A 26062-nucleotide genomic window follows, 5' to 3' on the forward strand; every position below is an offset into this window, starting at 1 on the left:
CATGGCTTCAGTCAAAAGTATAACTGCCATTTTTTTCACACCTTCCTATAAGTAGGCTTACATTTCATTTCACTATTATAAGGAAGACAGAGTTTTTTCCCCATCTTTTTTACATCCTTATCACTTTATACCCATACCTGCCAGTCATCAATCATCTCCCATAGGTTCATAGGCTCATAAATAAGTATTAGGCTAACTGCCCTTAAAGGCCATTTTAAGTGTAGTCAACTTCTCTTTTGATGCTCAAAATAAACTATCTCACATGGTAATACTGCCCTTACCCATTCCATGGTCGATAATTAAACATCGCCCCTAGTGAGAATAACTGGGATAATACCATAGATAATTAGATGGGACATATACATGAGATAAAAGCTTTTGGAGCTGCCTCTCTCAATTAGTATGATTAGATTATTATTATTAGGAGTAATAGTACATTATTATTATTATTATTATTATTATTATTATTATTATTATTATTATTATTATTATTATTACTATTATTGTTATATTAGTTTCATTACCTCTTAAAATAAGACTAGGTGCCATTCTTTTGCTGGTGGTGTTAAACACCAGGGTAAGAATCATCTAGTGAGTTATCAGTACAACAGCCATTATTTTGGTTGTATCCTTAGCAACATCCTGACACTCTGGACATTTTTACTAATTCTTCTAGTCTCTCCTCTTGGTTGGGGGAACATGTGATCCATGTCACTGCAGCATGCACAGTGTCTTCCCCTTCACAAATGCACAGTCTCTCACACTTGCATATCTAAGATTACTGCTAATCAGTGTCTTGCTTGACCCCACCCCCCTCACACACACACACACACACACACACACACACACACACACACACACACACACACACACACACACACACACAAATCCCACTGACCACAGGCCCACCCACTTTCTCCAAAAGGATGCTACAACCTGTGGCAAACTCTCACCCTTGCTGTCAGGACAGGTATAGCCATCCTGTCTGCCAGCTATATCAACACTCAAGCTGCAAGTTGAGCTTGGGTTGCTGGGTCATCATTAGATCTTTATTCCTCTATGCCACCAAACTGGCTTACACAGAAGGCATAGATTAGTTCCCTGCTCTATTGTTTTATTTTGCTGCACCTATTAACGTTAGTGCCAAAGGTACAGCACTTATGGAATTTAATAGCAGACAAGATAACTTATTGAAGCCACTCTGGTGGCAGAGAGTAATTAAGGCACGACAACAGCCCAGGTAACCTGGATACAATTAGAAGTTCAGGTGGCTGATGAAGAGGAAGGGAGGGTTGAGTGTGCCCATCCTGGGTGGGAGAGTGCTCATCCATGACACCCCATAAGAGGCATGGTCCAAAGAAGGGAGTTGCCCATGGGTGTAGTCAATGAATGCAGGAGGTGGGGAAAGGAGTTATGAGGGCATTTAGCAGAAAAAAATACTGGCAGACGCAAAGATGGCAGAGCCCCCAAGACACCTTTCTGATACATGACTGTCCTAACAATACTGGAATATGTCCAGGGGATAGAAGATTATTTGATAGGCCTAGCATGGGCATGTGGCACTGCAGAGCCTATCCCATAATATGAAGTTAAGGAGGGACCAAAAAATAAAATAATAAAAGATAATTTGGAGATATCCTGAAGTCTCAATCTAATGCAGCAGAGATTTGGTATGATACAGAATTGGAACATGAACAATGAAAAAAAAGCAAAAGAAGCGAACAAACAAAAAAAAAAAGGAAGAATGTGATCTGGAAAAAGAGTGCAATAACATGCATGACTGTGTCTTATGAACATATCAAGAAAAGAACTGAAAGAGCAAGGGACAGCACAATTATAGAGGAAGCAGGGGATACTAGTAAAACAGAAACACAGTCATTTTGTATTTTACATTTTTATGTGAGTGCCTTCATTAATTTAATTTGTGCATATCATAAAAATGTGACACACAATTCATTTACAGAAATATAAGAAAGAAAGAAGGACAGTAAGTTATATCAATTAAGAAAAATATATAACGGAGAAGAACCAAAGACATGATAGACATTGTAAGGATGAGTCACTGCTTTGTTTACTCAAGGTTACACATATCTCTGCCATGTGCAAATACAGATTACTCAAAACACGATATTACAAAATGCAAGGAAAATGTTTTCATCTGAGTCAGCTTTTTTACTACGGGTCCAAAAATAAAATGACAGCCATACTGCTCCTGCTACAACTTCTTCATTTTTGCAAACCTATTTCAATCTATTATCTCCGTATTCAAAAAATAAATGAAGCATCCAACATTATATATGCTTGTTAAAGTAGCATTGTCTTATGTGCATACAGATAAACTTCAGAAGACTGAAAACCCACAATCTCGAATCCCATAAGACTGACACTCATAATCCTGAAAACTCAAAATCCTGAAAATTCAAAATCCTGAATCTCAAAAGACTGAAAACACACAGTATACAAACACTGACTATAGACAAGACAAACCATATTACTTTCCACCAAGTATGAGCATGGGGGGCAAGCCCCCCTGCACCTCAATGTGGGGGGATGTGCCCCACACACCCACGGTTATACATAAATATATCAACTCCGAGATCGCACTTCACCGAAAAAAATGGCAAACATACCATTACATGTTTCATGACTGCCTGTTGTAACCTTAGTAATGTTCCCTTCTAACTTGCTGTATTACAACATAACTCATGTTAGTGTAGTGAAGTGCAATCTCGGAGTTGATATAAATAAGTAGCAGGGGATGGGGGTGTGGGGTGGAATATACTTGGTGGAAAATCATATGCTTTGTCTTGTCTTGGTTTCTCTGCGTCCTTATACTGGAATATAGTCAGTGTTTGTATCCTGTGCATTTTCAGTCTTTTGGGATTCAGGATTTTGAATTTTCAGTATTTTGAGTTTTCAGGATTTTGGGTGTCAGTCTTGTGAAATTCGTGATTATGGGTTTTCAGTCTTCTGAAGTGAATCAATGCATACTTAATGACTGAAACAATTAAACAAATTAGCTAAACCAGATTATTTGTTCAAAAAAAATTTAGGAACCACTCTATATTCTTTTCCTGTCTTATTTTTAGATACCCACTCCAAATCTTACCCTATGTTAGTTGAACCATGTCCTTTTTCTTCTATCAAATGAGCAAGAATAACTCTCACATAGGGCCTACATAGGGCCTAAGGTCATTTTCTTCTTTAATAGACATATATCATCATATCGATTTCTGACTTTCACACATATGTTCATAGGTGATTACTAGTGATAGTGATTTACCTCAGGGGCCTTTACAAGCCTAATGATGCTTCTCACATGTATCTGACTAATTTTTAAACCCTTGTTTTGATACCCCGGGGTTATTTAAGAGTACTTGTTGGCTCAGGCATGTGTGATGAAGCAGGCTGCTTCTGTCTAATAGAGACATAGGTGCCAGACCAGGGGAAAATTTTTGATTTCCCATCCATTGATCCAAGTTACACTTTAATTGGATTAGTGAAGAACTCTGCTTTACTTGGATAGGAAGTCTGTTTCTGGGAAGGGGTTGTCTCTGAGATGCATATCTGTCCCTCCAACATATCGCATTTATGTTACAGAAAAGGTTTAAGATTACATAATTCCAATGCTGTTTGCTTTGCAGGTGTGCATCAGGTCCATCAAAGTGGCATCAGAAGATGCTTTGTAAGTCAGGCATGGATTGCCTCTCAGCAAGTCTGTAGGAGATGGAATGCAGGGGTAGGACTTTGAGGAGATCTGCAGATGACGTTGTTTATGCCCTGTATTATTTTTGAGAGAAACCTCCGTGGATGCTCCATATGGTGCATATGCCTGGTCAGGTACACACTGAAGGTGGTGTTGAACTCGATGATTGATCTGATGAGGGACAATTACAGTGGGACAATGACATCCTTGGACCTAGATACCATATCATTGCATACAGAATGCACAACATAGATTGATTCTTTGTTATCAGAGACAAATGACAAAGACCGGGTTGCTGTCTACATGCATTTATAAATCCCTGATAAAATGGGTCCACTCATAGAGTGTATTATCAATGCAGTAGTTTCAAGGGGTAGCTGCATTTCCAAAGGATACTATTATGCATTTCTTGGCAATGATTTTTAGACTATTGCTCTGGTACCAGTTAATGGTCTGGGTCAAGCCTTCTTGGAGACTATTTACAATTTTAAGGGATTATATGACTGTGCCTAGATTGCAACTGTCTTCAGAATTGGTCAGCCAGAGGCCACTGATGTCCTTGAGTTCAGAGCAGTAGATGCCAAAAAGGAACAGCCCAGCATCAATCCCTGAGGACCTCTGCCAGCAAGTGGCCTTTTTGGAGAGTTAGACTACCCTATCCTAATTTCTTGGATCCTATCTTTGAACCAGCTGGCTCTGTAGTGGATGACATAGGGGTTTCTACCAAATTTTGTTTGTCCGGCTACAATGCCTGAATGGGGTATTGTGTCAAATGCTTTGGCCAAGTCAAGGTAGGCAGTATGTACATTTAAGCCCTCTTCAATTGCTTTGGAAACCTTCTTGAAGAAGTCCAACTGGTTGAGTAGGAATAACTTGCCTTTGATGAAACAATATTGAACTGGATCCAATGCCTGAAGGTTCTCTGTGTCATTTTTTTATCATTTCCATCTTAACTCTTTTCATGTATCTGTAATTATATAGGTCTTTAGATGGCCTACTCTTTTGTAGAGGGAGGACACTTGTGATCTTCCATTCACCTGGCATGAAAACTGTCTGGAGGGCACAGTTCAATAGGGATTCTGTTGGTCTTGGTAGGTTTTATTTCATGTTGTTAAGGAAAAATACTTGGATATTATTGAGACCTATCTGACCAATTGCCCTTGAAGAGTGCATTGAGGATCTGTTTCCTATGATATTTGGGGTAGTTGCGGTTGAATGCATTTTCTGAGGAGTGTCTTGGGGCAGACAAGGTAAAATTGGAGCTAAATGTGTCAGCCAGAGGATTTTCTGTATCTTCTGTTTCAGTATAGGTGGCTCTATTTATAATTAGTTCACCACATTGCCTTTGAAGTTTAGATATAAGTGAAGAATGTTTTGTGATCATCCTTGGCCTGGGAGGCTAGTTTTATTTCATGTATGGCTTTGTAGACTTAATTAGTCCTCAAAATTGCTTGTTTAGATTGATGAGGAAGTTTCTACCTTACCAATCATTGCACTTCCTAATTTTTTCCATTACTTTTTCCTTTTGTTAGACAGCTTATTGATGTAGGGATTCCACCAGGGACAGGAAGGCTTATTTTTTTGAGACTGTCCTGTGTGTAATCAGGATAGATATGACTGTCTGTGTGTGACCATTAATTTGATTGTACAGCGGTTATGTGAATAATTCCACATAGACAGCAGTGTTCTCATGGTTAAGATAGTAGTAGGATGCATGTCTTAGAATAATTCCTAAAAATCCCAGGGTTAGCTGTGTTCCCAGAATTTATTTTTATGTCAAAGGAGAGAGCATTGCGGTTCAGTCTGATAAGTGAGGACATTATACTGGGAGGGGGTATGAAATGTTTTTCCATGTTTGTGAGGACCAGTTCAAGGATGTTAGCACCCCTAGTGAGTGCACTTTCTGATTGGTTCAGGGTGTTTGCATTTACAAAGCCCAGGAATCTCTGGGCCTGCATGTTCTGGGTCATGTATTATTCCTAGTTGATAGTAAGGTAGTTAACGTTGTCCATGAATATAGTGTTATATTAAATAGGTAGTGTCTTCAGCACACTTAAGTATGTATTATGAGTTTTCTAGGTCATTCAGAAGGACCTACAGCTTGCAAGGATATAGTATGGGACTTTGCCTATGGCAATCTGGACATGGAGCAGCCTTGAAGTCTCTTTGTTTTTCATGTAAGTTGAGATACCTCCACCTTTTGCCACTTTCTGTGCAGTAGCTGATCTAAATGTGTTAAAAGCCTTATAACTCTGTACTATTATAGTTCTTCACCTGAACCCCACATGCCCAACATCTAGATTTTCTCTCTGTCAATCCACGCATGCATCTTACAATCTCAAAGTTCACATATGTCTTGCTTTTGAAATTTACTTCCTATATATTTATCCAGATTTACCTAAATCCTTTAATACTGCAGCATTCTCAAACAAATGCCATGTTCACTACCTCGGCACTCCCATTCCAATCTGCCCGGACCTAAAAATGTTGTGGAATTACAGTATTTATTAATGTTTTGCTACCAGGAGCAATGTAATACTTCTTCATATTCTGAGCACCAGCTTCTATTCTAGAGATGTACAATCCAAACACTCCATTGTGCCTTTCCACATTCTAGGTACCTCCAGTGATTTCAGATACTTTTGGCGTACCAGGATCTTATGCAGCTTTCTGAATCTTTAATCTGTATGCTAAACCGTGTATCTCTCCACCCATCACCAATGTGTCATTCTGTTTGAATTATAACACCCTATGTTAAGATCCAGATTTGACACTACATAGCATCTCTGATTTTGCAGCTTTATGATGAATCAGAACTGCAGGCTGGGAAAATAAAAAGCATACACAATTAAACTTATAAATAAAAAACATAAGAATAACATATCTAAAATAAAAAAAAAAGTGAAGACAATAATCTGAGCCCTAGTCTCATTCCATGTTTGTAAATACTGCAAACAACAGACAAGTAACAAGGTAGTTTGCAAAGCATTTCCCTCACAGAGTGTTATCATCTACTGGTGCGTGCAAGATTTCAATAGTCAAATCATTCTGCTAAAAAGTAGGAAGAATTTTGCTGGAAAAGCATAATGCTTAATTAACAGATGTAGGAAACATGAGTGAGATAACATGAGGAGCCTTTAAAGGAATCCAAATATGCAAAATGCAGCCAGAGAAAGCTAAAACTTGATAGTAAAGAGCAACTGTGAAAGAAATGAATGTACATATTTTCAGTAGCTCACAAAAGTGAAAATAACATAAGATTAGAAGTTTAAAAAAAATAAAAATTAAATGCAAATGATTAAGACACTGATACTTCATAATAATAAGTAATATTCTCTGGAAGAAATTTTCACAGCAAATGATTCATTCATCTTAAAAATGCCACTGTCAATAAAGGGCTAAAATAAAATGAAAGCAAAAAATTTCGAAAACAAAAAGCCTGTTTACATTTAATATAGTGAGGGAAGTTTCAGTGATCACAGGTTGTCGAATGATGGTTGGCCGATCCGTGTTGATGATCCTTCCCTTGTGCGAGTTCCATGTCAGTGAATGCTCAGTGCATTTGCAAAGATGAGGTTGGTCATTTAATTAGAGATTGTGGTACAGTGGGGATCAGGAAATTTACCCTTTTCTCCACTGTAGCGTAATCTCAGTGATAGTTTGCAGTGGATGTGGGGGGCACAGGGGGGTTTGCCCCCCTGAAAAATCATCATGTTATGTCTTGTACAGTGTAGGACTGCATTCTATTAATGTCGAGCAAGGTCGAATTCACAAATGGAGGTTTGTTTGCGACATTTTGATGTTGTCTGCATTATGTGTTCAGGCTTTTAGTTGACATTTCAGGTGGTTCTTTCTTGTGGGTTGTGGCTGTCGACTATATGACCATATTTCAATGTTCTAGAAGGATCTGGACCCTACCTAATTAACTGTCTTCCTACTAAATCAGTATGCATATGAAATGACAAAAGCAAAACAAATAGGAATGACAGACAGTAAAACAATATGCTGATTTATTTGAGTGTATAGTAAAACTGTAAAATTACCATACTAGGCTGCACATAGACTGAAATATATCACCTGTTGAAGAGCAACATACTATAATTATCCAGTATCAGGGTAGCAATTGATATAAAGAGAAGTGAGTGCTGCCTCATTGTCCTCTTCCACAGATGGATTATATTAATGATGCCTTAAATCACATAGATGTGCTATAAAACACAATCACAACTGTACACATTAATGGCATGGAGCAGATACACACCGCCCTACCTGGAGATGTGTTTACACCTTCTGCAGCACCCAACAATGTTCAGCCACCTCCAAAATAAAGCATTTTCTATTTATTAGTACCAGTGGTAGTACAAGTAGCAAACTTGACTTTGCAGCAGCAGGCTGTGGGTTCTATTTCCTTACCAGGTAGCTCAATTGCTGAAGCTGCAGTACAGCATAAGGAGGGGGTTCTGCAGTCTAGAATGCACTGTCCTTCAGATGAGATATTAAACTGAGTTCCCATCTGCTTTACTTAGTAGTAGTTCAGTTGAATGTAAAAGATCATGTGGGACCTATTCAAAAGAGTAGGGGAAGTTCCCTGGCAAAATTTCCCCTTATAGTACTATAAATACCACCTCAGGTCTCCCCCAAAAAGAGGCTACTAAACTAATGAGACTAACTTGGTCAACAAAAGATAAGTAAATAAATAAATAATATAACACTACATAGAACAAGACAATGGTAGTACACCTATAAATAAATTTCTTGTTTAGGATTTTTAGAACTTAAATGGACTTAAATGGCAGATTTTTTAAGAGCAGATGTCATTCCTGGGATCAATGAGAAAATCTCAATAAAAATCTAACTAAAGCTCAAGAACATTTGAATAGAATGTTTATATATTTAATATATTTTGTTGTTTAAAAACTGGTAGCATAGTTTTAGTATTTCTAAAGTAGGTAGGCAGGAGGATCATGTTTATTCATATGATTCTAACTAAGTGAATTAATTTTATTGGTTAATTCAAGGATACTTTATGCATGTGTTGACTGTTTAAATCAGTTGTAAATTTACTGTTGGCTTTCTGAAAAAGTTCTGGTAATTAAAGGAATGAAAGTGCTTAAAAGCTATTCTTGTATGCCTAAGTTTTCTCTTTTTCATTTTTTTCTTTATGCAAATGTTTGCAATACTTTATTTAAACAGTTTTTATTAAGATTTATAACAAAACAAAATGTTTACAAAGATTCACAAAGAAATTGCATTTTAAGCAGAATTCAATAAACACTACAACAAAACAAATAAAGTATTTACAACCGTGTCTGAAAGATAAAACATAACAGAATTGATAAAAATAAGAAAAGATTGTTTTAAACAGTACATAAATCTTTATCTAGTATGGATTTCAGATTGGACCACAAATTATATGAAAAAGGTGTTCTATTAGTTCTTGACTTAATAGTCATTATTTCTAAACTACAGGTTTCAATAAGAATATTTTTGAATTCTGCAAAAGGAGTATGTTCAGATTTCCAGTTTCTGGTTATTAATTTTCTAGCAACTGTTAAAACAGTCCATAAAATAGGATATTTAATTTTCTTAACACAATTAGGAATTGGAGTGTTAAACAGAATCAAAGATTTGGTCAATGTAAACATCATTAAAAAGTGTTTATAAAAGATGATTGATTTTTCCCAATATTGCCTCAGAGTTATACAATCATAAAACATGTGTGACCAGTCAGGTTTAGAATTTGATTTACATCTCCAACACAACACCCTATTTTTAGTAATCAGTTATAATCTATGAGGTGTGAGAAAAGCTCTCTTCATAAATTTCCAAGCAGATATTCTCTAGCTAAGGGATGATGTAGTAAACTTAGGTGATTCCAGAATGTTTTTATCTAACTCAGAAGGTGACTTTTTATTAATTGAAATTAAATAGTTCCAGAAATTATCCGAAACATTTTTGATTCTTTATTAATTATTCTATATATAGAAGAGAGTTTACATTCAGAAACTGCATTTTTTTGCATAGAAAATACCAACAATTTGATTAAATTAGGCATTGATGATCTTGAATATCGAGGGATTGAGTTAATTTTATCTATCATAAATTTTCTAAGAGATTGAAGTTGCAACCATTCAGATTTATTTAAATCAAAATTAATTATTAGATAGTCTAATGTACTTACATTTTCATCTTGTAAGAATTGAAACCAAAAATTAGGATTTTTTTTCTTTCAATAAAAAGATATTAGTCATAATGGAAGAGGCAATAAGATCCTTTGTATATGCAATTGGAAACAAAATAAATATCCAATTTTTATAAATTATATTTTTATATATGCAATTTCTGAAGTCCTTAAATAAAAAATTCATATCATATGTTAAGTTATCAGGAAATCTATTTAAGAGAAAGTAATCTCTGGATATCCAAATAAAAGGATTATTTATTATTGAAAGTTTAATGAAGTTAGTTCCCTCATTTGCATTAAAACAGAGAATTTCCTGGAATGTCTTCTATTTAGCTGAATAATGCCCCTCTAATAATAGTAAGACGGTCCTAACCATAGAAGAAATAATGTAGAGTTCTATATCTGGAAAACCTATACCACCTAGGGACCAATCTCTCAAATGATGTGTAAGGGATATCCTAGGTTTGTTTGGTTGCCATAAAAAATTTAAGATCAACCTATTAAATTCTCTAATTAATGTTTTTGGAGGCATTAAAAAAATAGATTGAACAACATAAAGTATCTTAGGTAGAATAATCATTTTAATAATTGAAAGTTTTTCATCCATTGAAAACAAAAATATTTCCACTTAAATATTAGTTGTTAATAAAATAAATATAATTAGTGTAATTTAATTTTATTATATCATTCAAATTGTCAGTTAATATAATACCTAAGTATTTTAAGCCTTCTGATTTGACTACATATTTGATATATTTCTGATTTCAAAGATTAGTGTCAGAAGTTATAGAGAGAATTTTTGTTTTATTACCATTAAAAAATAAACCAGATTTTTTGAAAGAATTCCATAAAATCAAAAGTGGCTTGTAAAGTTGAGTTTGTTCCTTTGACTGTAACAAGTATGCCATCTGCAAACAGTTGCACTTTGGAAGTTATTTCTGTATTTAATTCTATTCCTTCAATGCTTGGGTTCATTCTTATATAATTAGCTAAGGGTTCCATTAAAAAGTAAAAAACAAGGGAGAAATGAGACAGTCTTGTTTAGTTCCTTTATAGATATGAATATTTTGTGATAAATATGGGCCAATCTTGATATATGCACAACTACCTTTATATAAATGAGAAATTAAATTAATGAAACTTTCAGAGAAGTTGTTGGCCTCTAAGGTAAGAAATAAATAATCCCAGTTGACCAAATCAAAGGCACAATTTATGTCTAAACTTATTAAGGTCAAATTCTTATTAGATTTGGTTGCATAGTCAATAATAGTGGAAACCCGTTTAACACTATCAGATGTATTCCTGTTTACAACAAAACATGTCTAATCATCATCTACTATAGTGACCAGGAAGAAATGTTTTAAGCTTATTGGTGTAAATGGACATACAAATTTTATAATCAACGTTTAAAAGAGAAATTGGCCTATAAGAAGAACATTTAGAAGGATCTTTATCTGTTTTTAAGATAGGGGAAATGAGAGTATACTTCCAGGAGGGAGGAATATTAAACAAATCTTGTCATTGATTGAAAACTTGCTGTAGTATAAGAAGCGATTCATTGGGAAATAATTTATAAAGTTTTAGAATGATTCCATCATTACCAGGGGCCTCATTTTGTTTTAATTTATTGATTTGTTTTTTTAATCTCTATGAGTTTGATTTATCTAATGCCTTAATTTGCTGTTCTTTTAATTTATTCTTAGTATGTTTCTTAACAAAGACACTTTTTTTTGTTTTGAGTCCATAATAGTTGGTTTCTGATTAATTTCAGTAAAATAATTTCTAAATTCCATTAAAATATCTTCTATATCAGTTACCATCTTCTTCCTTTTACTAGAGTAAATCTCTCTAATATGATACAATTTGTTTAATTTCTTAGTTTTAATTTCTAGCTTCTTAAGAGATTTAGGATTAGTAGAAAAGTTTATGCATCTAAATCTCTCTAAACTAATCTTAGTCTTATGATTTAATATTTCTAAGTACTTATTGTTTAGGACATGAATATATTCTGTATTGTTAGATTTACTTGTCTGTTTTTGTAATTTAACTTTGTCAATCTTTTCTTGAAGGGTTTTTAGTTTCTTATCTCAAAATGTTCTCTTATTTATATACCAATTAATTATTCTTCCATATAAGTATGCTTTCAGAGCATCCCATATATAAATAACAGATGTGTCTTCAGAATTATTAAATTTAATAAAATGATTAACTTCAGAAATGGCAAAATCTCTAAAATCAAAAAAAAAATATTAAGATATGTAGGTATTCTTTTAATTTGAGGATAACAACTAGAATATAAAAGGAGTTCAAATGTTATTGCATTATGATCAGAAAGTGGGTATGAATGAACTTAAACTTTAATTAAATTTTTAATTAATTGATTTGAAATTTGTATTCTGTCAATTCTAGAATATGTGTCAAATCTTGGTGAGAAATATGTGTAAAAAAGTGAACTTGTATCTGCAAAATCATTTATGTCTTTAATATTGAAAGATTCAGAAAATTCAGTCAAGTTTTTAGCTGGAGAGGAAATCATTCTCTTCCTGAAAGCAGTAGAATCATTTTCTTTTACTATACAATTAAAGTCTCCTGGTAGTATGATATTCCCTTTGGATAACTGAATTACTTACTCTAGCTGTTGTTTAACTGTATGAGTACCTATTCCAGGAATCAAGTAAGCATTAATGATTGTATATATATTTTTTGTTAAGTTCTAGAATAACCACACATAATATACCATTGTCATCATTATATGTATCTAATGTTTTAAAAAAAGGAAGGGAGTTATTCCATAATATAGCAACTCCACTCTTTTTTTGTTGATGGAACTAGATAGTACTGTATACTTCTTGTTATTTAGTCTATCTATATCTTCCTTTAGTAAATGTATTTCTTGTAGAAGAACAAGATTAGAATTAAACAGGTTCAGATATTTATATAGAGTCCGTCTTTTGTAGCTGTTATTAAGACCATTGATGTTAATGGAAATGCATTTTAATGTAGACGTTTGTGGAAATAATTCATATTACTAGTATAATATATTTGTAGATGACTAGATGTAATCAAGTATTTATATGTCTTTACTGTAATTATATGAAACTTAGTCCAGTTGTGTTCTAAATGATATAAAATTAATATGTAAATCAAATAAATAAATGTTTCAGGCACTAAAAGATAGCTAATAGAAACTATATACAGGAAAAATGAATTTGAGTACACCATCTCCCTCTTCATGGAGTTCAAAAGACTCCTGATTCAAACAGAATACTGTTTGAATCTACCACCCTCTCAACAACAGCATTTAAGTCCTTTCCGCCATAATAAATGAATAGAACATTGGCTTCAGACAAAACATGGAATTTAAATTCTGAATACCCTTTTATGTAGTAATATAAAATAAAATCTAAAATCTTAACTTTTGTTCAAATGTTATAATTTCTCATAAACTAGGTACATAAACATATTGTTGATTCAAATAACCTAGTAAATGTAAACAGAGTTTCCTAAAAATTAAGTTTTGAAATATAATTATAAAGTATAAAAGGTATCCATTGAAATATAGCACGAGTGTTGAAAGATAAACAACACCGCAATAATACTCTGTAATAATGATTGAACTAAGATAATAAATGCTATGAAAAATAGTAAACTGACTAAGGATGTAAGTAAAAGAAACTCTATTAAAATGTCTATTATGATAGTTAAATAGAGTAGTACATACTGATTAGGACTTAATTCTCTCTAACTAATATTATACTAATATGTTACAATATAAAGTTCAGATGGCCACTTTACTTGTAGAAATTAAATTCAATCCTGAAGATATAACTTATACAAACATGAAGATAACAGAACTTGAAAATATGCATGTACTGTAATAATGTTTGCATTTATTAATATGTATAAAACTGGAAAGAAATGAAATTAATGATTCCATATTTGCCAATACAGTAGCCATCTGCCTGAAATAAAATTATTAAAGAATGGCCATCCTAATGTTTGTAGAAATTAAAGTGAATAATTAGGCATTTCTGCATCAAACCCCCCATCTCATATCCCAGAAGCCATACCACCCAACTCAATCTGATTCCAGCTTATTTATTCTTTTAACCCCAAAAATCAAAACAATGCAGGTAACAACAAGCCAGAAACAGGGGAGATCTAATCATTACTATAATAAATTCAGCAAGAATACAATTAATAGCAACAAGTATTAAGTTATAGCAATCCAGACATCCAAAAAAAATCACTGAGCTAAAAGTCTGTTACAATAGCAAGACAGAAATAAATCATTAGAAATAATAAATAAACCTGAGCATTGTGCAGCACTATACTTATATAATGTATTGTTATTTATGGACAGGGACGTAAGTAGGTGAGTACTGACTGGAGTTTTCCACTCCTTCTCCCAAACATTGTCTTCAGTAAATGAGTGAGATTGCTTCCTTATGGTAAAGAGAATGCTGAAACTCACAGTCTTGAAATTCCCCTTGGGTCACTCAGTCAATACAACATCAGAAATGGTTAGACCATTAGGTGTGTGCATGTTAGAAGAATTGAATGTGGTACTGGGTCTTTGTTACCCACGGTTAGTAAGAGTCCATCTAAAGTCTGACAAAAATAATTTACTATCACAGCAGCCCCTGTATTAGTTGTTTACCCACCTCACAAATGAATGAGAAATTATCTGTAATCTACTATCTATAAAAAAGCATGACACATCATAAAATAAGGTACGGACAGAAGGTTGTATCAGTGTCACATGTACTAGATGGTAAATGAGAGTTTTACCTTAGTTGTCTAAAAATCTAAAGAAACTTACAAGAAAGCACGCTCTACTCTTAGCTCTATGATAAAGTACAAAAAAGCAGATCACCCCTTCTAGTTTATCTTGTAAGATACTGGATTGTTAATAAAACAACACTGAACTTAATTTGGTTTACAGTTGTAAACAATGTTCAGACAAGGATGTGATTTGGACTCATCTAACTTGTCTCTGTGACCACACAACTGATGCAACACTACGATCTCGAAAGATAGTTATGTGCCCACTTCACAACACCTAGAGCAGACTTGTCAAACTCCTAAGGGGAAATAGAGGAGCCAACTCAGAACACAATTAAGAGAATACCAATCAAACCATCAATACCAAAATATTTCCTAAATGTCCACTAATATATGAAGAAAAGTCTCATTTTGCCTTTGAAACAGTGCAGGGGGCAACATTATATCTAATACAGAGCTTTTATTTTGGCACGACAGGGAAATCCGATCCCTTGAGGAAGCTGTGGGTATTGTTTGCCCTGTGAATTCTCATGTGTTTCCAAAGAGGTGATACTATTAGCACTGTCCCCCCACTCTCACAGACAATCAAGTGTGCATGAGTGAATATAAGGGTGTGGGGTGGCTAGCATCAGTGAGTCACAAGCACCACTTTAAAATATAATGAAAACCTTTAACTGAGCGATCGTCTGGATTAAGTCAAGCTGGTGAATATACACAGCAAACAATCACTTTCTTTTAAAACTGCTCATTGCTTTTATTAAATATTCTGAACTTCATAAAGGAACACTATTTCAAATGTGTTGCTACATATTTAGGCACCTGAAGACTGATGTTCGTGTTTTACAATGTAGTCACCAAAGTGAGCATTTTAACATTCTAACAACTTCCTACTCTAAACAGGTCAAAGTTCGTAACTGTCTTGATAGCTCCACAGCTTTGTGATCGTTAAGAAATATGAGCTTTCAAATCAAAAGGGCTCGAGACTTCATTCTGTAGTTCTGGTGAAGCTCAACTGTTCAATAGTATGACAGTATGGATCTTAACCCACAAGTGAACAACTATCCCCACAAACCGCAACACTGTTAACAGCAGAGAAATTCAGATGCTTAAATCCTGAGAACCCTACAACCATCTGTACAGCAACAAAGCACCCTGAAACCATAACATAAGCCAGTCATTCAAGAAATAAAAAATATATATATATATAAATAAACAGTAAAGCAAAATATAAAAAAGCACACGTAAAACATCTCAAATGCTCAGTATCAGCAAGTGATAACCAACTGATACAAAGTTACCCTAAACACAAACAAACTGACAAAATTACCATTAATCCCCCAATCTATAAGCACACATTAGGTTTTAAACTGTACCTTATTATCAAGAGTTCGGAAAAAGTTGAATTAACTTACTTTTGAAATGAGATATTTCTTTACCACCTAAAATAAATATAATAAGTATTTCAAAGTGTATGAAGAAAATAAAACATGTAACTGAATGTCATTGTAATAATAAAGAAAAAAGTAATTTATCTTTCAACCTTTTCTTCTTCTCTGAAGATTTCCAAGATCCGTTCTCCGCAATTCTTTTTAATGAAGGGCTTGTCCATTCCATTTCCTCTATTTTTATCTATTAATTTTTTTGTTTTTATAAAAGACATAGCAGAGTCAAGGTCATCAAAGGTTTTAATTCCATCTGTAAGAAATAATTTCAGTCTGGCTGGATACAGAAGATGCACTTTTATCTGATTCTTTTTGAATTCTGTTATAAGAGGTTGAAAGTGCTTTCTTTGGGAAGTAACTGCAGAAGAATAGTCATTGTCAAAGCACACAGTATTGTCATTTATTTATATAGGAGATTTGGACCATGCAGTTTTCAGCACTAGTTCTTTATCTTGAGTTGAAATTAATTTCACTATAACAGATCTGGGAACATTTTTATTTGGAGACGAGACAATGGATCTGTGTGCCCTTTCAATCCCATATGAAAGGGCTTCAGGAAGATTCAAAACAGTTGGTAACCATGTAGTTAAAAAACTCACCATATTAGTTCCTTCTATGTGGTTTGGCAGACCAAAAATCCCTATATTATTCCTTCGTGATCTGTTTTCTAAATCATCTAATTTATTTTGTAGGATAGTGTTCTGTTTCAAAAGAAATTCAATATGATTCTCACCCTCCTGAAGTCTTCCATCCACAACAGTGATAGACTGCTTTATGTCAGAAATTTGAGATTTCTGAAGCTGCAGTTCTTTATGAACTAAGTCCATCTGCTTTGAACATTTCTGTTCAAAAACATCTAATTTTGTGTCCATTTTGTCTAATTTTAAAGACATCTCTTGCAGAGTAGAAGACAAAGATAAAAGCTCTTTCTTAAGAGAAGATTCTGAAGAATTGCTCTTAGTATGACTCATCTCTCAGTCAAAGAAGTAGATATTTGAAGATTTTGACAGGAAAAATTCAGAAAAAGATTATAAGTTTTCAATATAATCCACAAATATGTTGATATGAGTTGCAATATGTCAAAATAAGTCCATTTAGATTGTTTTTGAAGTTTAACTCCTGTCAAGAATATAAAAACTGGCAGAGCTGGAAAAAAATGTTGCTAGTCACTGCCATCTTGGCCATGCCCTCCCACTTGCAATACTTTTAAGTCTCATTCTCCTGAATCTCTGCCTCCCACTGTTGATGCAGGTCAGGGTGACATCACCTTGAATAATCATAGCACTCATAACACTACTCCTCATATATAATGTGAAGGGTGTTACTCAACACTTGCTCTAGTAACATCCTCCTTCTTTAAATATCTCTGAACTCCATACCCTAACTCAACACGCATTTGTATCTACTGAATAGTGGTTGTCTGATAATCTACTTATCCTTAACCCTAAAAAGACCAAACTCTTACTCTTTCTTTCCCATTCTCTTACTCACCATAAATCCACCTTTGCTATTACATCCTCTAACAATACAATAATCCTACCCGAAACCCATACAAAACTCCTTGGTGTCATCATTGATGATGAACTCAAATTCAACCTGCACATACTCCAATGCATAAAAAAAAACACATCAGAATCTAGAGTTACTGTATCGCAACAAAAACCTTTCTAACCCCTAATGCCAAACTCTCCCTAGCACAGCCACTCCTCCTTCCAACCCTCCTATACACTGCCCCTGTTCTTACTAACATTCAGGCCACAGCTTTCAACAAACTTCAACAAACTTACCGTAAAATAGCTAGATTTATTGCAAGCTCTCCTTGCAATGCGCATCACTGTCTGGTCCAAAATTCTCATCAATGGCTAGAACTCCCCCAACAACTCCTTCTTTCACAATTTCAAATATTGCACCTCATTCTATACAAACCTTCATCCTGTCTAGCTCTGTCATCCATGGTCTCTACCTATACTCCACCTCGGACCCTCTGTACCTCTAATCAGCAACTTCTGGACATCTACCAACCCAAGAAAACTGTAGGCAAACTTCTGTATAAATACTCTGTTGCCCATGCTCGGAACAAACTTCCCTTAGACATACTTTATATCACCTACTCAACTCACTTTAAAAATGAATTCAAACCTCATCTACTTAACACCAAAACTTGCCCCTGCCATGACCCAACCTAACCACCCCATACCCCATATACATATCTATATAATCTCTCCTCTTTCACCTAGTACCCTAGTAGTTGGGTATTTTCAAAATTCAATCAACAATGCTGACGGATATAATTCTTATGTAAATATATACTTCCTTTGTAAAAAAATTGTATGTATATATTGCTTTGTGCATGTATTTTATTTTGTTTCTTTAACTTGCTATATGTCAACTTTTCGGTAATTCTTTTGACTCTATTACTTTTACATACTGTAAATTGTTGTGAATGGAGCTTTTCTCCTCGGGTCTCCACTAAAAATGGGCCAGAAGCTCAGATGGACCAACCCAGTTAACAAATGTCAAAAAGTAAATAAATAAATAAATTACAACCTTAATAACTCAACAGGAGCCGTTTGACATCTTTGTGCAACGAAACCATGAAAATCCTTATTTCCCTGGAACAATAGTCAGTCTGCAATATCCACTTGCTGAGGTAGAAACATCCACTTAGTATGTCACCTTGATTAGTAGTATGGTAGGTCCATGAGCACAGATCATGTTGTTGAATCATGTGTCCTGTGGCATAGTTCTGCACATACATATATACGCTAAAGATATAGGCATACAAGTGCAATGCTTTGGTTCATGATGGCATGCACAGATGATGCTGGCATGTATGACTAAAGTATTGTACACAAGCAGTGATTCACATATATTGATGCTATCTGGCATCATTAATATAACTGCCATACAAACTGCCTCCTGTTAGTGTAATATAACATAGTACCACAATCTTTCATTAACACTCCTTATAACTGTATGACTGTGATATGGGGGAAATCAAGCAAAGCTCTGCAGACATGGGGCTTTTCAGAGCTGAGGAAGCATTACTGTCTGGTAAAGTACTACAGCAACAGGTCCACTCCTTGTGTTTGATATCAGGGAGAATGATACAGTTGTGACACAAGGAAATATTCAGCAGACATTCAGGTTAGTGATCCAAGCAAAGCAATCTGAAGTGCACAAAACTGTAGAAATGTGAGTGTTCCCCATTGCTTGTGAAAGGATGAACACCAACTGTGCATTCATCTGGAGTATAGGGATAACAACAGGTAAAAGACAGTGCTGCTGAGGTTAATGGAGACAAATATTACTTCCGTAGGTACATCCATGAGGTATACTACAACTGCCATCATGTCTTCCTCTGACAACCATGCACTCTGTGGCTGTGGCAGGGTTCTTATGCAAGTTGGTCAGGCATAGGCTGTCCCAAGTCAGTGCTACCTACTGGTCCTCAACAAACTACCCTCCAATCATGGGCAGCATTCAGGATCTGGATAGTGCCACTCCTCAGACTCGGTACAGATGACACTTCACAATGGTACATGCACATGACCTTGTACTTCTATGAATTCTCTGTTATGGATTCCACTGATCCCCTATACTGTAGGCCCAGAAATTGCACCAACAATGGTCATGTTGTAGCAGCAGTATTCATCTGTTGGAAGATATGATTCCTTATTCTCTACAAGCTCTTTCACTTTCTGTGACCCTTCCCCACATTATAGTATTGCAGTCAGTTGTCACTGTCTCCCACCAACTCTGCAAGTGATGTTGACTGGGATCTACCCACCCTCTCACCTGTGTCTGACAGGCCATGAGTTGCCTTGCATATCCTGAGTGTAATACTGCATTAACTATTTTATTCTGTGTTATCTGTGTCATGACCTATATTTGTGGGCCAGATGCCTCCTCTTCCTCAGTGCTGGAATGTACTGCATCCACCTCTGCTTTAACAGAAATTCTGCTGCTGCATTTTACTTCCTTTCCTCTCCACGGTGCCTTTCTGCTTCTACAGATTGTATGGCAGGCCCTGTCCCAATGTTTACCTGTGTATCCATTTGATTGGAAAGTAAAAAATGAGCACTGCAACATCAAGCTGTTTTAATGAAATAAAAAAGTAGAGCTTCAGATACAATCCTTCATCACTACAATAAATTGAGTTTAAACCACAATTAAATATGAAAATTATCAAATCACATGATGTCACACAGCCAATAGAATACAATAAAATACATTCGTATATATTAAGTCACTTAAAAAGCAAGAGTCATTTTAAACACATTTGCTTATGTTTTAAAACTGGTTTAAGGGAAACCATTTTATTAATTCCAGGTGGATGGTCAGCATTCAAACGTACAATCCATTCATACTCCTTGAGTGCTAACTTATTATTTAAATCACCACCCCTAATATTCTTGATTATAGTCTCCATGGCCCTAAACATAAAATAATGGTCTTTACCGTTTTCATTTAGATGCTGGGCTAAAGAATTGCTCATGATGTCCATTTGTATTTCAGACCTATGCTCTACAATTCTTTCTGTCAACCTTCTAGTTGATTTGCCAATATAAAAACTGGGACATGCTTTACATGTTGCTAAGTATATAATATTTATAGCATTACAACTGACATAACAATTGCTTGTATATCTATTTACCAATAACTGGATGTATAAAATATATATCACTATTAATGATCTCACATATTGAACAATTATAACATGGATCAGTTCCAATCCTAGTAGATATTCGTCATCTGTTCTGAAATAAATCTTTATAGCATAAACATTTCTTGAGGCTATCACAATTCCTGTAGGTGAACTTAGAAGTATTTCCTATATATTTAGCTAACACAAGAAGTGACTGTAGAATGCACCAGTTGTTCTGAATGATGTTCTGCATTTCTTTACTGCATCTACCATACCTAGTTATAAAATATAGTGTGCCAGCATTAGTAGAATTTGGGGTATGGGAATAAGTTGCAAAATAAGGATGTACCTTATGATTCTGTTATTAATAACCTCATTGAGTGCTGCATCCAAAAGACCTTCTTCATAGCCTCTATCTTTAAATTCTTGTATTTTTTTTTTTGTACCTGAGTAAGACACCTGCCATAATCACTTATTCATATGTATTGGCTCTTCACGATTCCTTATATTGGGCATGCATACTATTCCTATGAAGATATTTGTTCTTATGAGATGTTTTTTGTAAACACGGGTATGCAAACCTGATTCATCATGATAAAGTTGAATTTCTAGGAAATTAATGCTAGATTTAGAATATATTATTTTAAATCTCAAGAAATCAGTAGTAGTGTTTAAAAGCTAACAAACTCTTACTTTCCAGTTAATTTCTTGTACACTGCTCTGCTTTATCAAGTTCTTTCACTGTCTACCTTATATCCATTTGTTTACACAATGTCATGCTGTGGAGTACAGCAGCATATGTCATAAATATTTTGCTGCATATGTCAGGACTGTGTAGAAGTGTCCATCCTGAGTCATATATACATCAAAAACATCCCTTCTGTAGTCTTAAGTACCCAGTCCATGATGTTTTGGGTTTCTGTATGGACTGTGTTTCATGTCACTTCCTGCATCACTTGGGTGCTATGTTTCAGGATTATCAACCAGGACTCTTGGGCATAGCAGGCTTTGCCTACACCAAACTACAAGCAAAATATTACATGTGGTTTGCATGCATGGTACTGTGTGTATAGGCCTGTCTGCCTGGCATGTGAGTATGCACCAGCCAACCAGGTAGCCCTGTGGGAATTCCCCCCACAGTAATAATTTTTCTTCCCTTTCAGGATATAGAGTTGTAGCAGGTTTTTGTACATGTAGAAGGATACATTTCCAGTATTCCTATTTGGGTTTATTTTTACTTTAATCCTTATTACTGATCTCAGTTTAGTGATGTATGACATTGCACAAAGACTGTGAAGGCCATATGAGAAAGGAAGTTGATTGGTGTGAAATGGGTTTAATTACTTAGCAGATTTAAAGCCACTTATGTAGTGCACATACACTGCCAGCACAGAGTGGAGGCATGTACAGCAAGCTGCCCATGAGAAGGTAGTAAGAATAGGGTTAAACGTAGCAGCAGTATGCCTCCATATGTTGTTGAAAATCATTGCTTGGTGCATTTGAGTGGATCAGAGGTACCCAATGAACATGCAAATGAGTGTTAATAGAATTTCACTCCTAGCAGGCTAGGACTAAAAGTCTGAGATCCATTAGTAGAGAAAGTGATTCCAGGATGGTAAAATATAAAGGTACTGCAACCCTACAGTTAAGTTGGGTGGGATGGACAAGACCAAAAGAGGGCAAGTATCTAGACTAACTGAGAGATATCTATGACTTAGTGTATGTACAGGAAATGCTTTGTTACCTGGAGTCTATGTTTGAAGAGCAGAACTAGGCAGTTCCATACTTAGAACTTGTACTACTGGGTCATCTAGTTACATATCCTAACTATTTAACTAAACAATGTTGATTCAAAAGTCAACTGATAATCCTTGACTCAGAATAATATAAATCCTTGTTGTGACAGCCTCCTTTCATAAAGATGTAACTTACAGCATGTATCTACCAGTTAGCATGAGCAGGGTTGAGAATTTAACTAGTGCAGCAGTTAAAGGCTGGGTGCCATATATGAAGAATCCAAGAAACATACATAACATATCTGAGGAAGGAAGACAGAGTTGAACCTCAGAAAGAGGGAAGAGGAAAACACAGACTAAGTGCTTGAACAACACAGTTGTAATCCAATGAGGGTGCACCAGAAGTGCTGAGTCCCAGGCACTCAGAGATCAGTATCTTGCAGTCAGGAACTCAAGTATCTTGTAGCTCATGCAGTCTGATGCTTGCAAATAGACTCAAATATGTGATTGGGCAAAATGTGGCAGCCGTGCAGTGAGAGTGGAAGTCCTGCACCTTACCAAAACATATGTTTGAATCTGAGCAAGGTAAAGGGATCATCCATGGGGAGGGAGTGTGGCTTAAGTTTTCAGGGGAGGGAGTTTATCTTAAGTTTTCAGGTAACAATCAAGAGGGGAATTTAGTTTTAGGGAGAAGGAGAGTTTAGGGTGAATGATTGGGGAATTTAAGTTTGGGACAGAGAAGAGAGCTTTATAGTTAAGGATTTGGACCAGCTTGGAGTTTAGCATTAGAATTACAGATCTAGTGGGGTTAAGCCATTAAGTAGAGTCAGGCAATTTAGTAGTATCAGGCTAGTGGGAGTTAGGGCTATGCCATTTATAGAAAATTGTATTGAACAAGTGTGTGGTTTGCTACTAGCATGCAAACTCTTTTAGTAAAGCCTTCAGTACTTTATAGCAGTTATACTTTGAGTGCACCCACTGACACAGGGGAATTACATTCTTATTTTAACTTTCCTCTTCTCTAGGCCACATTTATACCAAAGCCTGTTTTCCGAATTGCCATCTCTGTATAATATGGAATGCCTCCATTGCCCTGCCAGTCTATCATTGACACAATCCTAATATTAGGTGGGTCCTCCAATTTCCCAGGAAGGCAAACTCCTATTTCTCACTTTTAACACCTATAGAATGAGAGATCCTATCAGGAGTATAGGGGACATCACCATTAGCCATCATGTTCATGGTGGCTGCCATCTATCTCTAGTTTTAGAGCCCCTCCTGTGTACTCCCAAATTTTGAACTCTTCAGACCTACTTGCCTTTTTTTTGTTTCAAACAACAATCTCAAAAATTACTGGAACAGTCCACATTTCAATCTCATTCCACCTAAGTGCAGGATTTCCCCCAACGAATCCCCCAGTGAATGTACAGTTGCCATATTTGTATAGAAAGCACTCTTTCTAATGATCAGTGTATTTTTCTATCTGGATGCTTTCTGCTTCATATATGGTTAATTTATGATCCAAAATCACTTGGAAAGTATCTCAAGGGACTCAGACTTTTAGATCTTAATTGCTGTAGTAGTTTCCCTGCAAGATGGCTGCCAACAAATCTCTCAACAGACTTAAGGTAATCTAATTTTAAAATTTCTGCAAATACTTTTCAGACTCTTTCTTCATAATCTGCAGTTAGTTCCTCTGATCTGTTAGACCTACCAGCAAAGTGTTTTTATTTCTGACCCAAGTGTTTAACATGTAATGCTAGGGCCATTGAAGTAAAAGTAGTAGATACAACATGTCTAATACAATCCAAAATGAAATAAATAATTCATCAACTTGTTATTCTGTTGATGTTTACATTTTCTTCAGGATAAGAGTATAAAACTCAAAGAGTTAGCCATTCATTGCTTCAGGCATGATATGCTGCTAATAAATGTTCCGACTGATTTTCAAATGCTGTATATCTTTGTGAAATTTAATTGTGTGAGACACTTATACAAAATATTGAATTTGTATTGAAATTTATAAAGTTAGTTTAAAGAAAATGCACAAATTTAACATTGTGTGTTTCATCCATCCAATACTATCAAGTCATGACAGCTTTCATAGTGATCCCAGGAGCAGCCAGCACTATTCACACAGTTTACTGGGCATGCTGGGAACAGAAGTCGATTGCCAGAAATTTCTTATATATCAACACATATGAAGAATTTAATGTTATCAATACGTCTCCTTCATGTCTTTTGAATGTGGCAGGGAACAACAGCACCCAGAGAAAACTTACACAAACATGGGGGGGGGGGTATATACATTAAAAACCATTATCAACATGGGCAACCAGTGTTCCACACCAGAGATCAATTCCTTGTTAGTCAGATCCGACCACAAGCTAATCACCCTAGACATCCACATCCCACCCCCACCCCCTCATTAGGGAAACTACCGCAAACAAATTCTCCAAAGCCAACTTCACGCTTCTTAAGAAGAAGTAGCAAACTTCATGACACCCATGCCGATGGACAATAGAGGTATGACTGCTGAATCCTCCACTAATGCACTTTATACGAACTTACATGAGTGCATGGATCATGCAATCCCTAACAGAACCAAGATGCTATCCTCCAAAAAAAGGAAGCCAGTCTGGTGGTCCCCTGCCATAAATAAACTCTGCAACAGAAGAAAGAAACTGCTGGAAAAGAGAGTAAAATACCATGACTGGAGGAACTCCCTGGTCAGCCTAAGTAAGAAGCTGATATCTCTCATAAAATCCTCCAAAGCTAGTTACGAAAACAAAATTGCCACTGATTCTAAAGACAACCACAAGGCATTCTATAGCTATGTCAAGAATCTCAATGGCAACACTCATATCTGCTCTGACTTACAGCACAATGGCACTAAATATACAGAACCAACTGATATTGCCAACATCTTGGCAGATAGGCTCAGTGCTAACTTTACCCCCCTCTCGTCCCATCTCTATACTGGAAGAATGCAAAGTTCCTGTAATCATGGCTGCACAGGTAAAAATGTGAATATTAAAGAATAATCGTCATCAACCTCCTTTTCCCCATTTTTCTACATGGGTCAGGATGTGTTAACTGTCACCATTTCTCTCAATTCATTGCCACACTCCTGTCTTCTTTGACACTCATGCCTGACTGTCACAAATCTTATCCTACACAATTCATCCACCTCCTTGCTGAATGCCCACATTTTCTCTTACCTTCTTCCTGTCTGTCCCAAATCATCTTCAAGAGATTGTCTTCTACTTTTCTGCACACATGCCTCAAACTATGCAATCTGCTCTCTTTGATTTTTTCTGCAATTGAAGCTACTTTGGCTTCTACTCTTACGTCTTCATTGCTTTGTCTTTCCCACAGTATGCATCCTACCACCCTTCTCAGGCACTTCATTTCCATCACCTCTAGCGTTCTCATTTGCTTTGCCTTTACTGTCCGGCTTTCTGTACCATACAGTAGTACTGGTCACACCCCTGCTTTATACACCTTACTTTTCAGCTTCTTTGGCATTCTTCTGTTATATACTACACCTGACACCCTATG

This window comes from Protopterus annectens, chromosome 1.part1 (assembly GCF_019279795.1).
Source record: "Protopterus annectens isolate FY-2018-M chromosome 1.part1, PAN1.0, whole genome shotgun sequence".
NCBI classification, from domain to species: domain Eukaryota; kingdom Metazoa; phylum Chordata; order Ceratodontiformes; family Protopteridae; genus Protopterus; species Protopterus annectens.